The following is a 14,411-nucleotide window of genomic DNA, read 5'->3' on the forward strand; positions in this document are numbered from 1 at the left end:
GAAGAACCACAAACCCAGAAAAGGTTGTTCCAAACCTTAGGGATTGTAAGGAAGAAAGTGAAGGAGTGACTGACATGTGGTCATCACATTGGCCCTCATGAAACTCTCAGTGCTGTGACAGAAATTAGGAAAGTATCTTGTCTGAAACTTGACCCAACACTCCACTCTCTCTCCACTAGTAACTGGGCTGGAGGCAGCCTATCCTGTACAGAATGCCTCTTTTGCATGGGAGGACAGAAACCCCACTGTAGCTAGAGTTTTGTATGGGAAAAGCCCATATCTGGAGTTCGTACATTTTATACAGATGCCAACAAACAAGGAAAGGCAGGTTACAAATCAGAAAATTTAAGTAAAGTGGTTCAAAGTCCTTATAATTCAGTTCAAAAGTCAGAATTATATGCTATTCTGTTGGTATTAATGGATTTTTCAGAACCTCTCAACATAGTAACTGACTCTCAGTATGCTGAAAGAGTAGTATTACATATTGAGACTGCAGAATTTATCCCTGATGCTTCAGAATTAACTTCACTATTTATTCAATTACAAGATACAATCAGGAAAAGGAGTCATCCTTTATATATAACTCACATTCGATCTCATACTGGTCTGCCAGGCCCTCTAGCACAAGGCAATGATGAGATTGATAAGTTATTAATAGGAAATGTGCTGGAGGCCTCAGAATGTCATAAAAAAACATCATGTCAATAGTAAAGGTTTAAAAAAGGATTTTTCCATAACCTGGCAACAAGCCAAAGAAATAGTAAAGAAATGTCCTACTTGTTCCTTCTACAATCAAACGCCATTACCAGCAGGATGTAACCCAAAGGGTACTCAAAGGAATGAAATCTGGCAGATGGACGTGTTTCACTTTGCAGAATTTGGAAAACTGAAATATGTACACCACACTATCGATACTTATTCAGGATTTCAGTGGGCAACTGCTTTGAGTTCTGAAAAAGCTGATTCTGTAATCACTCATTTGCTAGAAGTTATGGCCATCATGGGTATACCTGCACAAATCAAAACTGATAATGCTCCATCATATGTCTCTGTTAAAATGAAACAGTTTTTTGCTTATTACAATATAAAGCATATTACAGGCATACCACATAATCCTACAGGTCAAGCAGTTATAGAAAGATCAAACAGAACTCTAAAGGATATGCTAAATAAACAGAAAGGGGTAACAAAAACCCCCAGAAACAGACTGCATAATGCTCTATTAACTTTGAATTTTCTTAATGCCAATGAGAAAGGAACAACAGCTGCAGAGAGACATTGGATAATAGAAAAAACTACAGAATTAAATCAGCCTATATATTTTAAGGATGTGCTGACCTCAGAATGGAAACCAGGGTATGTGTTACATTGGGGACGAGGTGTTGCTTTTGTTTCTACAGGAGAAGATAAGTTGTGGGTACCATCAAAATTGATAAAGGTTCGATTTGAACAAGAAAAACCTTTTAATTAGAGGAGGTGATAGCTCATCAACCAACATGAACATCCAATTTAAACTAACTTATACCAGTAACACATGTCTTTTCATTTAATCAGATAATAACTTGACAAAAAGGAACATCCCCAAAATTAGTCTTGGGGAAAGGTTTTTGTTTTTGTCTTTTAGGAGAATGAAGGTTAAGGAATCTGAAGAACACAGAGACTTATATTGGTTACAAACTCTATGGCCATGGCAGGCTTCTTGCTAACTGTTCTTACAGCTTAAATTAATTCATTTCCATAAATCTATACCTTGCCACATGGCTCGTGGCTTACCGGGATCTTCACATGCAGCTTGTCATGGTGGCGGCTGGCAGTGTCTCTCCAACTCAGCTTCCTGTTCTCTCAATTCTCCTCTCTGTTAGTCCCGCTTAAACTTCCTGCCTGGCCACTAGCCAATCAGTGATTTATTTATTGACCAATCAGCAACACATTTGACATACAGACCATCCCACAGCACTTCCCCTTTTCTTTTCTTAAAAAGGAAGGCTTTAACCTTTACACATCTCCAAAGTCAGCTTGGTATATTTGGGAATTTGGGCGTAGCTTCTCTTACTACTTCCTGCTGGAGGGGGGCGCTGTATCTTATGGGAACACAAAGAATATTTTAGGATTATGGAGTAGTCCATGAGGGTGTATCATCTGAGCCAGTTGCCTTGAAACGGTTCTGGATGTTGGATCATCTGGGCCATGGTGTCATCGGAGACCTTTCAGGTGGTCTTGGCTGGTCAAACCTGATGTATCTTAATCTGAAACAAATCCATAGCCTCTGGCTTTCTGTGGAAACAAAAGCAGAGCCTCCTTTCCAAAGCAACATATCTTTATATCCAAATTTTGAAGTCAAGGTACCTTTAAAATATACAATTTGGCATAACTCAGCAGCTTTTGTAATCAAATGTTTTTCTTCAGGTATGAATACAAAGAGAACATAATCCAGATTCTCTGTGTGGTAGCCATCTTTACATGGCTTATTCTTTTATATTATCTTGAGCCTATTGCTTTAAACTGCAGCCTTCTAAGACTGAAACTGCGGTGGTGCTCTGGCTGCTGGCTCCACCCACTTCAGCTTCCCAACATGGCGATGGTACGTTTTCCACCAGCTCTGGGAGTCATCAACTCTCAGAAATAGTGGGTCTATGCTTCTATCAAAGCAGCGTGTAGCCCCGAAACCTCTTTCTTTTTGTACTAGCAAAAGCTAAATCCACCACACAGCCTAATGTGCCACTTGCAGAGGCCTCATTCCCGCCATACTGCAAGTCAAACATGCCCGCCAGGAACCCGCCATAGTAGCTCAAACACGCAGGCTGCTGCTAGCTTGAAAAAGACAACTAGGAGCTGTTTTTAGCTCTGTTTTAGAATCTTTTTACTCAGGTTTTAGGTGGAAACTCTTGCCAACACGTTGGGCGCCATTTGTAGCTAGAGTTTTCCTGCCTGGCCCACGGTCAGGACAAATCTCTCTCACCGGCCAGTCCCACAGCCGCTTAGACCCGACCAAGTAAACACAGAGACTTATATTGGTTACAAACTCTATGGCCATGGCAGGCTTCTTGCTAACTGTTCTTATAGCTTAAATTAATTCATTTCCATAAATCTATACCTTGCCACATGGCTCGTGGCTTACCGGGATCTTCACATGCAGCTTGTCATGGTTGCGGCTGGCAGTGTCTCTCTGACTCAGCTTCCTGTTCTCTCAATTCTCCTCTCTGTTAGTCCCGCCTATACTTCCTGCCTGGCTACTGGCCAATCAGTGATTTATTTATTGACCAATCAGCAACACATTTGACATACAGACCATCCCACAGCACCCCACTGAGATATCTCTCTCCTTATAGCTTTCCCTAAATGAAGTAAAATGAAGGTACATATCCTTGACATTGGCCTTGTGAAAATCCCTACTTATTTGTGTTGTATTTGCAATTTCCTTAAAGACTTGTGCCAGCTGTACAAAGCTTACATGTATACTACATGGCGTAGAAATATTATGAAGTTAAGATTAAAACATACATGCATAATTTACAGGCCATTATCTGTTTTAGTTTATTTCCATAAAATATGTACAAAGTATGATAAAATATTAAATTTGATCATTATTTACACACTTACAGGACATATGGTGAGTTCTGTTTGAGCGATTTGCAACCAAAATCAACATGCCGTTTCAAATAGCTTTATAAGATTATCTTTGAGGTAATTAATGGCTCAATGAGAAGAATAGTTACTGAAAAAGCAGTAGACCTGAGCTTGAATCTGCTCACACACATAAAAAAAGTTGGACAGAACTGTTCATATTTGTAATCCTATGCTGTTGAGTGAATAGACAGGAGTATTTCTAGTGCTTGCTAGCTGTGATCCTATCTACAGCATCTGTGAGAGACTCTGTCTGAAAGAAAGGAAAAAGGGTGATACATCATGGTATGCCATGCCCTCTTTTAGCTCTCATGTTTTAATTGTCAGGCACTTACACACACACACACACACACACACACACACACACACACACACACACGATAAAATTACCTGAAATACATTTTACATTACTGCAACAGTCTCATAACCAACTTCTATTACTACTGCAATAAGGTCAAGTATTTCAAACATATTGTAAAATCCTTGAGATTCTAATCACAAAAGTTGTGATCTTCTGTGGCTTTCTCATATAGTTCCTTACTTCTGATATACATAGCATTTCAGTTGTTGGCCTTAACCCTTAATTTCACCAATAAAGCTGCCAGACCACAAGAAGCTTAATATTAACAGAAAAGATTTTAGGAAGTAGAGTAGTCTATATGTGATTTTTACTTCACGAAAGGTCATATTCCTAGCATTTTGAATTTTCAGGTTACTTATACTTTGCTTAATTTAAATTCCCTTCCCCTTGGGGAAGGGAGAAATATTGTATCTGAATTATAGTTCCAAAAATTAAAATGGGGGTCAGAATCCCCTTCTCCCTGAAATCCAGGTGTGCTGTTTCAGTTTTTTTTAACTTGTTGCAAACTAGAGTCATTTGGGAAGAGGAAACTTTTATTCAGAAAATGCTGCCACCGGATTCACCCGTAGGCAAGCCTGTGGTGCATTTTCTTCATTGATGATTGATATGTGAGGGCCCAGCTCACTGTAGGCAGTGCCACCCCTATGGTGGTGTTACTGGGTGCTATAAGAAAGTAGGCTGAGCGAGCCTTTGTGAGTAAGCATCACTCCTTTATGGCCTTTGCATCCTCTCCTGACTCTGTGTTCTGTTCAGTTCCTGTCCAGAGTTCCCCCAGAAACTGAGTGTAAAGAGAGAATTGTATGCTGAAATAAACTCTTTCCTCTACAAGTTGTTTATGATCATAGTGTTTGGTCACAGCAATAGAAACCCAAAATAAGACACTGTGTAAACTATTAAGGAGCATGGGATTATGTCATTTGCAGAACATAGATGTAAGTGAATATACTTGCCATGTTAAATGTCTTATGTTCATTGAAAAAGACAAGTCCCAGGTAATTTCTTTCATTTGAAGGTCTAGGTTTTTAATGTAAAAATAAAATTACATATGTGTATATGATGTGAACAAAGTAAAGGGAACTAATGAGATGGGAGGAGAAGGCGGTGGTGTGGTACAGTCTTATATACAAGTGCTCTTCTGAGAGCACTACACTGTGTGATAGGGGACTATACTATGCCAACTGAAAAGGATATATTTCTTATTCTGACTTCTGTCCAGTGTTACCTTTAAATTTGAGACGTATGTTAATTTTGCTCTTTTTTGTGTGGTAATTCCATAAATGTTGGTACTTGATAGTTGATAATATCATTGTTGTCAGCTATACCCAAATTGATTGTTTCCCAATTGCTCTACTAACTCAACATTGAACTTAAATTTCTGGAATTTTTGATTGGTTCTTTCACATTGTACTTTGGATGAATTCTTAGATAATGTGAATTTGGAAGGTGGTTCCATGCTTCCTTTACTTCTTTCGTCATGACTTGCAGAGTTGTGTTACTATGTACAGTTGTCTTAGTATTTCCTTAGAATTTTTCCCAGACACCTTAGCACCAATATCTGAAACTAATCAAGCCCTTATATTACACTGTGTCTTATAGGGCTATAACACATACATGTTCTTCATGCTCCTTAGAACCCTGTAGAATACTGACAATACTCAGCACAGTATAACAAATTATAATACATGATATGGTATACTTTAGGGAATAATGTGCACACAACATAGGCAAGAATTTTCTCAGATATGCTCATCCTAGTAAAATTTCCCAAGTAGAATGGATACATTAGCATGGATCATAATTAGATCATAAATTCTGAGTCAACATATGTGGATTGGTGGAGGTTGAAATAGATTTGAGACATGTGCCTCAGGAAGTATCAATTGTTCCCTGCTTTAAAACAGCAAGTGACAGTATTCTGTTGCTTAATCATAAAGCTTCTTTTATTAGAAAAGATAGGTTGGATCAGTGCATAATGACTTTTTCAGCCAAGCCTGCTGACCTAACTGCAGTTGAATCCCAGAACTCACATGGTGAAAGGAGAAAACCAAAACCCTGAAGAGCTCCTCCTAACTCCACCCGACACACATGCATGGTTTCCTCCAACCAGAATAAATGCAGTGTGTATTTTGAAAGATTTATTTACTTTCATGCAGTGAAAGTTTCTTCCACATTGATTTAGATTCCCATTGTCTAGGAAACTAAAAGTTCTGTTCCTCATTTCTCTTCAGTTCTTCTCTTTGACTTTATTTGTATGACAGTAATATAATCCACAGTTCTGGAATAAGCAGAAAGCAAACCATTCTTAACACTTTGCCTGGCTCTTAAGATTCTGTTCCTTATACTGGAATGCCTTGCCCAGCCTTATTGCAAGGGAGGTGCTTAGTCCCATGGCAACTTGATGTGCCATGCTTTGTTGATACCCATGGGAGGCCTGCCCCTTTCTGAACAGAGAAACAGAGGAGGAGTGGATTGGGGGGAAAATTAGATAGTCACATATGCTAGCTACATAGACTTCTATACACATCAAGCAAGGATCCCTGGAGAAATTAAAAACAGTATCATGTGTTGACAAAGTTACTTTCTGTCTTTTTAGTGGTACATAAAAATTCTGACACTGCATCTTCCTCCACAGAACAGGGAGAGCTACCCATGATGATGGTGGAGGTAAGACTGCCTTTTCTCTCTCTAATATAAAAAAGTTACTTTGTCCCCTTACATTGTAGTGGATATGAAATTCAATTAACAAAAGCCAGGTGCATCGTGGGTTAGCTCAGAAAGAAAAGAAAATGGAATTGTACCAGCCTGCTCCTGACTGAACTGAACATAAAAGTGTACAGTCCCATTTATCACAGTTTGTGTGAGAGGATAGTTTCTCCTGAAGAAAAGGGTTCTTCTTTAGATGCATGTATAATTTTCACTCAGAAGTTGACAGCCACTTCTGGTTCCTAAAATCTTGATGCAGTTTGATTATATTCCACAGAGGAAACTGGAGAAAGTTTCTCAGTTTCAGCATGGGGATGTTGAGTGGTAAGACTTTTACTGCATGAGGATTAGTGTAAATAATTGAGGCTCAGCTGTAGGAGGAATTATCTCACAGTCAAGTTACAAAGATTCAGTGTGGCTTAGGGAACATTCAGCAGAGACCAAACAAATAGTGTTAATTTGGCCTTTGATCCAGCAAAAGTTGGAATGGCACAAACTATAGAGTCCCAGTTCTTCTGTGACATTGTCACATAATATACTAACACACAGGACTCTTGCCCATTTTGATTGGCATCATACTATGTCGACATGTGTTCTAAAGACCCATGTAAACAGAATTCAGCATGACCTGTGCCTCAAACTGTTTTCTTTCCTTTAAATTTCAGGTGGAACCTAGAAAACATGGTATGTATTCTGAAATCTCCTTGTTAAGACACATTTTAGAAAAGTATAGTTACTGGGTATCCTCATGTCTAATGCACCACTGTGATCTAAGCCACCTATAAGGAAGAACTTGGATTTTGGTTTTTAAAAAAAGTAGTACCTAAAGTTAAAAAAACTGGGGTTGTCTACTGTCACTGGATTCAGAGCCGATCTCTTTAGATTGTTTGAGATGTTCTATACCAGGCTGTGTCTAAATCTGTTTTTCCCCAAGATAGGTATCCTGATTACCCAGTCAAATCTCCTGTGACGAACTAATGAATTAACAAATTAGGATGCACACTTTACCTACAGTATATGTGTTTAAAGCCCATTACATGTGGTACATTTATTTGTTTGTGTGCTACTCTATGGAAGAATAAACCAGGGCACAGTGGTAAGTGATGAGGCTGTTCATGCAGATCAAGAAACATTTCATAGCCCAAGCACTTAGTAATCCCTAACTTCCAGCATCCCAGTATCTGCCTTCAATAGGTCAAAACTGCAGAGATCAGGACCCTGTAGTGACTACCACAGAGAGCAAATGCCCAGGGCATTACTTCTCATCTACCTACAGACATTCAGAAGAATGAAAGGTTAGAAAGCCCACAGGCTTCTAGTCAGATCAGCGCTTCTGAGAATGAGAGATAGACACTGCATGGGGAGATGAGGCAGGGGTTTTTCACTTAGGCTTTTGCTATACATGGCTCTTTCCAGTATTCTCTATTGTCATGTTGCCATGAATTTAGACTTTACCTACACAGTCCATGTGTTGCTTAACTGATTCAGTGAACCTCCTGAAGCTCCATTCTCACTCTGATGACTGTACCTGGAAACAAGCCAACAGATCAAATGGAAAAACATACAATTGTTTTTTTCTTTTTCTGTCATGAGGCTGACATGACTCCCTGTTATAATGCATTCCCAGGTCCTGAATTCTTAAGGGAAATTTGTCAGGAGCAAGCTGTTGCCCCTCAGGATGTGGAAGGACCTCCCATCCCTGAAGGACCTTCTGCAGAAACAACACCAATAAAAATGGAAGGTGCTTTGAGAATTCCATAATTCTGTCCAGTTGTGTATACTGTTGCTAATTATTTTCTTTCATATATAAATCTATAGAGAAGCTTAAGACTATTTTTCCTATGTAGAATAATACTAATATATCTAAGTCTTCAATGTATATACAACCACAGAATTTAAAATGCATCTGATGTCACCTTGGGCTCTCATTCAGTAGCATGAACTTGTGGAAACTGAGGCTCATCTTGTATGCGTCAGGGTGGCTTCACCTGGTGTAGACAGGAATGGGTGAACCACCCTCTCTCATACTTTCTCTGACAAGTGGGTGATGCAGATAGAGTAGAGCTGATGTTCCTCAAAGTGACCTGGTAAAGTTCCAACGTCTCATGACTGAAGGTGAAATTCACCTTAGATAACAGTGTTCCTGGTTTGATCCAATGAGCAAGGATCCAGGGGTGGTCATGTTACACACTGTGTTTAGAGGATCAGGGAGTGGGAAAGATATAAATAAGGACAAGGAAAATGGGAAGGGGATATCCTTTTTTCTCTTTCAATGGCACAGTGGTAAGCAGAGTCTGGGGAAAGTGTACTTTGCCATTTGAAGACAGTTTTTCCCAGGATGTTACTCTTTTTTCAAGGCTTGCTTTTTAAAATGTAATGTTTTGAATATTTTCCTTTTCTTTCTTGAAAACTTATACAATATATTCTGATCTTGATTTCCCCTTCTCCATCTCTTCCCAGATTCTCCCCACCTCACCACCCATCCACTATCTTTATCTCTCACTGTAGAAAAGAAACAGGCAAATTAAAAAAAGAAAACCAATATATAATCAGTGTAAAAGCACAACAAATACACACACACTCAAAAAAGCAACATAAAAACACCAAATCAGAAACCATAATATACTTGCAAAAGACCAGTAAGACTTTAAAAATGCCCCCCCAAAAGCAATATGAGACCCCAAAAGTCTGCAAAACGGTTAAGTATGTTGTGTGTTGGCCATCTACAGCATTCATTGGGTCTACCCTTAAGTGCGGTTAATATACCTAATGAGACTCTATTGGAGAAAACTGATTTTTCCCTTGGAAGAGTTTGCCAATGAAGATAGCTTCTTGGTTAGGAATGGAAGCTCCTGTCCACTTCTCCCTCTCAGCACTGGGGCCCAGTCTGGCTGGAACCTGTACATGCTGCCATAGTCTCTGTGAGTTCATACATGTGTCAGTCCTGTTATATCTAGAAGACAATATTTCCTTGATGTCATCCAACACTCTGGCTCTTTCAATCTTTCTACTTCCTCTTCCACATAACTCCCTAAAACTGGGGTGAGGGAGTGTTAATGAAGACATTTAGGATTGAGTATGAGAATATCTTTTCAGCCTGTGACACTACCAAATTCCTAAGCTTTTGCTTGTGGTTACTAGCTCTTCATTTTAATTGTGTCTGTCTGAATTATTTTTTCTCAGTTGTGATGAAAACAAACTAAAGAATAATTGGCTTGTTTATTCCATGGAGTCTGAGGTTACAACTGATAATTGCAGGGCAGCCATGTATAGAGGCAGGAGCTTGTGGTAAATAAACAACACCTGTTGAAAGCCAAGATGAATGAATGCTTGGGCTCAGCTCACTTTCTTCTTTTTATATAGTACTTTATCCCTTCTGGATTAGTCAGTTCTCTAGAGTTCTCTAGAGTAACATAATGTGTAGAATGAGTTTCTCTATACATAGACATAGAAGAAGGATCTATTAGAATGACTTACAGGCTACAGTCCAGCAAATCTAACAGTGACTGACTAGCAATGGAAAGTAAAAGAATCCAGAAGTTGCTATGTCCATGATGCTGGATGTCTCAGTAGACACTGGAATACTGAAGAAATAGGCTGTAATGCCAGTGAAGGAATGCACTTATTAACAAGACCAGAACAATCAGGCAAAGAGCAAAAGCTTCCTTCTTCCATGTTCTTATATAGCTTCCAGCAGGAGGTGTGGGCTGGATTAAAGTGTGGCTTCCTGCCTCAAGTTCTGAGTTAAACACATGTGTCTTCATGCCTCAATTGCTTGTCTTTTCCCAGCTCAAAAGATCTAGATTAAAGATGTGTCTTCCTATATCAAAGATCCAAATTTAGAAGTGGGTCTTCCTACTTCAACTTAAGAAAAAAATTTCTCACAAATATGTCCTCCATTTTGGGGACTTAGTACATTCCAGATGCAAACAAGTTGGCAAGCAATAACTATCACACCTTCCTAAGCAATAATGTCAAGAAGAGTTCGTTAGTCGTCCCACCTCAGCTAACCTAATAGATATAATCTCACACTTCCATGCCAAGTACTGGGTATCATCCAATAGACTGTTTGGCTGTTGAGATTAACCATGACAGTGCCCATGAAGTATTGTGTTCACTTTGAGTACTAACATGTGATAGAGCCAATCTGTCTGGTGAAGGACAACATTCTCTCTTATACTCACAGAAACTTGTAGATGATAGTCTAGTGTAGGCAGAGTTTCTCTGTGTGCTAGCAGCTGCTTCATAAAAACCACATTGAGCTTTAACATAAATTATAAATGTTTACCCAATAGCTCAGGCTTGTTACTAACTTGCTCTTACAACTTAACCCATTCCTATTAATGTATATTCTCCCATGAGGCTTAGCGCTTTTACCTCTATCCAATTAGGTATGTCTGACTCGTTCTGCATCTGGCTGGCAATTCCTCTGACACCACCCTTCCATGTCCCATCATTCTCAATTTGGCTTTCCCACCTAACTTTTACCTGTTCAACTATTGGCCATTCAGCTTGTTTATTAAACCAATCATAGCAACATATATTCACACAGTGTACAAAAGGATTATTCAAGAGCAGTCTAGCAGTTAGGGTCCAATGAAGCAGGCATAACAGAGCCCTTCCATTTCATCCTTCAGGACTTGTAGCAGTCTATGCATAGTCCTCTGTTCACTTTTAACAGCTACTTCACGTGGCACCAACAGGGTAGAGTGTTGGCTAAAATGGCTGCTTAGTCTGACAGAACTGCCACATTTGCAATATACTGGCAAGGAAGGGCCTAGTGTTAATGTGTAGCTCATTCCCAGCCTATGCACCTCATCCTGGACTGCCATGCAGGATGACTGAGGTGTAGAGGACGTTAGAGACTTGTCCTTCAGTTCCTTGAGCCTCTGACCTTATGCGTGAGGAGGGATCTGACCTCTGACCCCTGTCTTGGCTCTTTTTCCTGCATTCTTGGTTCTGATTCCAAGACGGAGAGGGTGCCTTAGGAAGTTCCCATAAGCTAATACCCATGTTCCCAGGGCTGAAGGACATGAGCCATTGGGGATCAACCTTCTTGACACACATCTTGCCACATTCTGTGATTGTCCTTAGTGTTCTGTGTATTTGTGGATTTCTTCTGGGAATAGCAAGTTGTCCCACAGAGATTCAGGACCAGTTTCCACCCCCATAATCTTCCATTTCTGTCTTCTCCAGCCACTTTCTCCTGCTTCTGGAGTGCCATGTGGACTCTGTACTCCGTACCTGGTAATACATCAATGTGTGACAATTCCCTTATACCAGGAATCTTTTTCGTGATGTTTCATACTATAAAACATTTCTCAGAGGAATCCCCAGAATGAGTCTCTATGTGTCGTGTCTTTTATATTCCATAATTTTCTCTCCCTCCTTCTCTAAACTTATCAGTCACAAGAGAAGAGTCTGGAACACAAAACTTCTAGTGGACTACATTTGCAGAATGACATTTGAATCTTACTAGGTCATCTGGCTCATCCCTTTACCTGATGGGCATAGGTGGAAGGCTGGTGGTGAGCAACTGAGGCACTTGAACGTGTAAAGACAGAGGAGTTAACCAGAGTCAGCTTGGAGCAGTCACATAAGCAGAGTGACACAAGACACAGTAAAAAACAACAAAAAAAACAACTAAGCAATCCATGCAACTACGTGAGCCAGGCAGTGGTGGTACATGCCTTTAATCTCAGCGCTCAGGAGGCAGAGGCATGTAGATCTTGTGAGTTTGAGGCCAGCCTGGTCTACAGAGTGTGTTCCAGGAAAGGCGCAAAGCTACACAGAGAAACCCTGTCTCAAAAAAAAAAAAAAAAAAACAACAAAACAAAAATAAAACCAACTAAGTGAAACCACACACATAGACACACCAAGACACACCCAGGGATACACACAGACAGACACACACACACACACACACACACACACACACACACACACACACAGAAGAGCATTGTCTGAAATCTTAGGAAGAGTGACAACAGTAAAGTCACTGACATGTGATGGTCATTTGGACCAAACACCTGTAGCTGTGACTCCAATTAGTGGAATATCTGCTCGAATTTACCTGCATCTATATACTGGTGGCAGCCTCGTGTTCACAGGCCCTCATTTTGCATGGAAAGGATCACCTCTGAGAATTCCTAGCCTTTGTGCCTTCTCTAAGAGAAATCTCATGTCTTTGGTCTTCACCTTGCCAAAAATGCACAACTTCTAATCATTATTTAGGAGTTTTGGTAAGTTTAAAGGGCTTGAAGATATATATGTATATATGTTTATATATATATTTCACAAAGCAGAAGTGTTATAAAGACCAGAAAACCATGTTCATAAACACATGTAGATTATCCATTGTGTATTGTTCTTCCATAAAATATGCACCACATATGATGAATTATTGCAATTTATCTCATTATTCATACTTACCAAGATTGCATCATTTTTACCTTTGAGAGATAATGTCATGGGACATGAACATTCACTTTTAAATAGTTGTTTAAAGTTAAATACGTGGTGTACAGATGCTCAGAAGGTGATTAGACCATGCACACACATCGGTACCCTGTTTTGTTTTTTAATTTTTTTAAATCTTATTTTATGATTTAATTTAATTTTGCATATCAGCCACGGATTCCCTTTTCCTCCCCCCGCCAGCCCCCCCCCGCCTTCCCTCCAGCCCCCCCCTCCATTCCCATCTCCTCCCAGGCTGAGCTAAGTGTCCCTGCATAAGCCCCAGGTTCCAGACAGCCAGCTCATGCACTGAGGACAGGTCCTGGTCCCACTGCCTGGATGCCTCCCAAACAGATCAAGCTAATCAACTGTCTCACTTATCCAGAGGGCCTGATCCAGTTGGGGGCTCCTCAGCTATTGGTTCATAGTTCTTGTGTTTCCATTCATTTGGCTATTTGTCCCTGTGCTTTTTCCAACCTTGGTCTGAACAATTCTCGCTCATACAAACCCTCCTCTTTCTCGCCAATTGGACTCCTAGAGCTCCACCTGGGGCCTGACTGTGGATCTCTGCATCCATTTCCCTCAGTCATTGGATGAGGTTTCTAGCATGACAATTAGGGTGTTTGGCCATCAGATCACCAGAGTAGGTCAGTTCAGGCTGTCTCTCGACCATTGCCAGTAGTCTATTGTGGAGGTATCTTTGTGGATTTCTGTGGGCCTCTCTAGCACTTTGCTTCTTCCTATTCTCATGTGGTCTTCATTTATCATGGTCTCTTATTCCTTGTTCTCCCTCTCTGTTCTTGATCTAGCTGAGGTCTCCCACTCCCCTAAGCTCTCTTTCCCTCGACCCTTGCCCTTCATTACCCCCACTCACGTCCAGGTTGTTCATGTAGATCTCATCCATTTCTCTGTCATTGGGCGATCCCTGTGTCTTTCTTGGGGTCCTGTTTTCTAGGTAACCTCCCTGGAGTTGTGAGCAGCAGTCTAGTCATCTTTGTTTTACATCTAGTATCCTCCTCTGAGTGAGTACATACCATGTTTGTCTTTCTGAGTCTGGGTTACCTCACTCAGGATGATTTAATCTCCAGTGCACATATAAAAAAGGTCAGGCAATTCTATGCACACCCCTAACCCCAGCATATTCAGGGGCAAAGAAGGAGGATTCTGGGTCTTGCTGACTATTAGTCTGGGTTTAGCTTCAATGAAAAACCTTGATTGAAGGAAGGAAGACAAAAGTGAAAGACCAGGATTGTTATAATTTACATTT

General features: G+C 40.2%; 1 protein-coding gene across 6 annotated transcripts in view; it reads left to right on the top strand.

Annotated features, from left to right (window-relative positions):
- Positions 1 to 14,411, top strand: part of LOC131901507 (FK506-binding protein 5-like) — a 67,317-nt gene that overhangs the window by 37,736 nt on the left and 15,170 nt on the right. The gene's annotated exons all lie outside the window — the stretch shown is intronic.

This window comes from Peromyscus eremicus, unplaced genomic scaffold (genome assembly GCF_949786415.1).
Source record: "Peromyscus eremicus unplaced genomic scaffold, PerEre_H2_v1 PerEre#2#unplaced_97, whole genome shotgun sequence".
NCBI lineage: Eukaryota > Metazoa > Chordata > Mammalia > Rodentia > Cricetidae > Peromyscus > Peromyscus eremicus.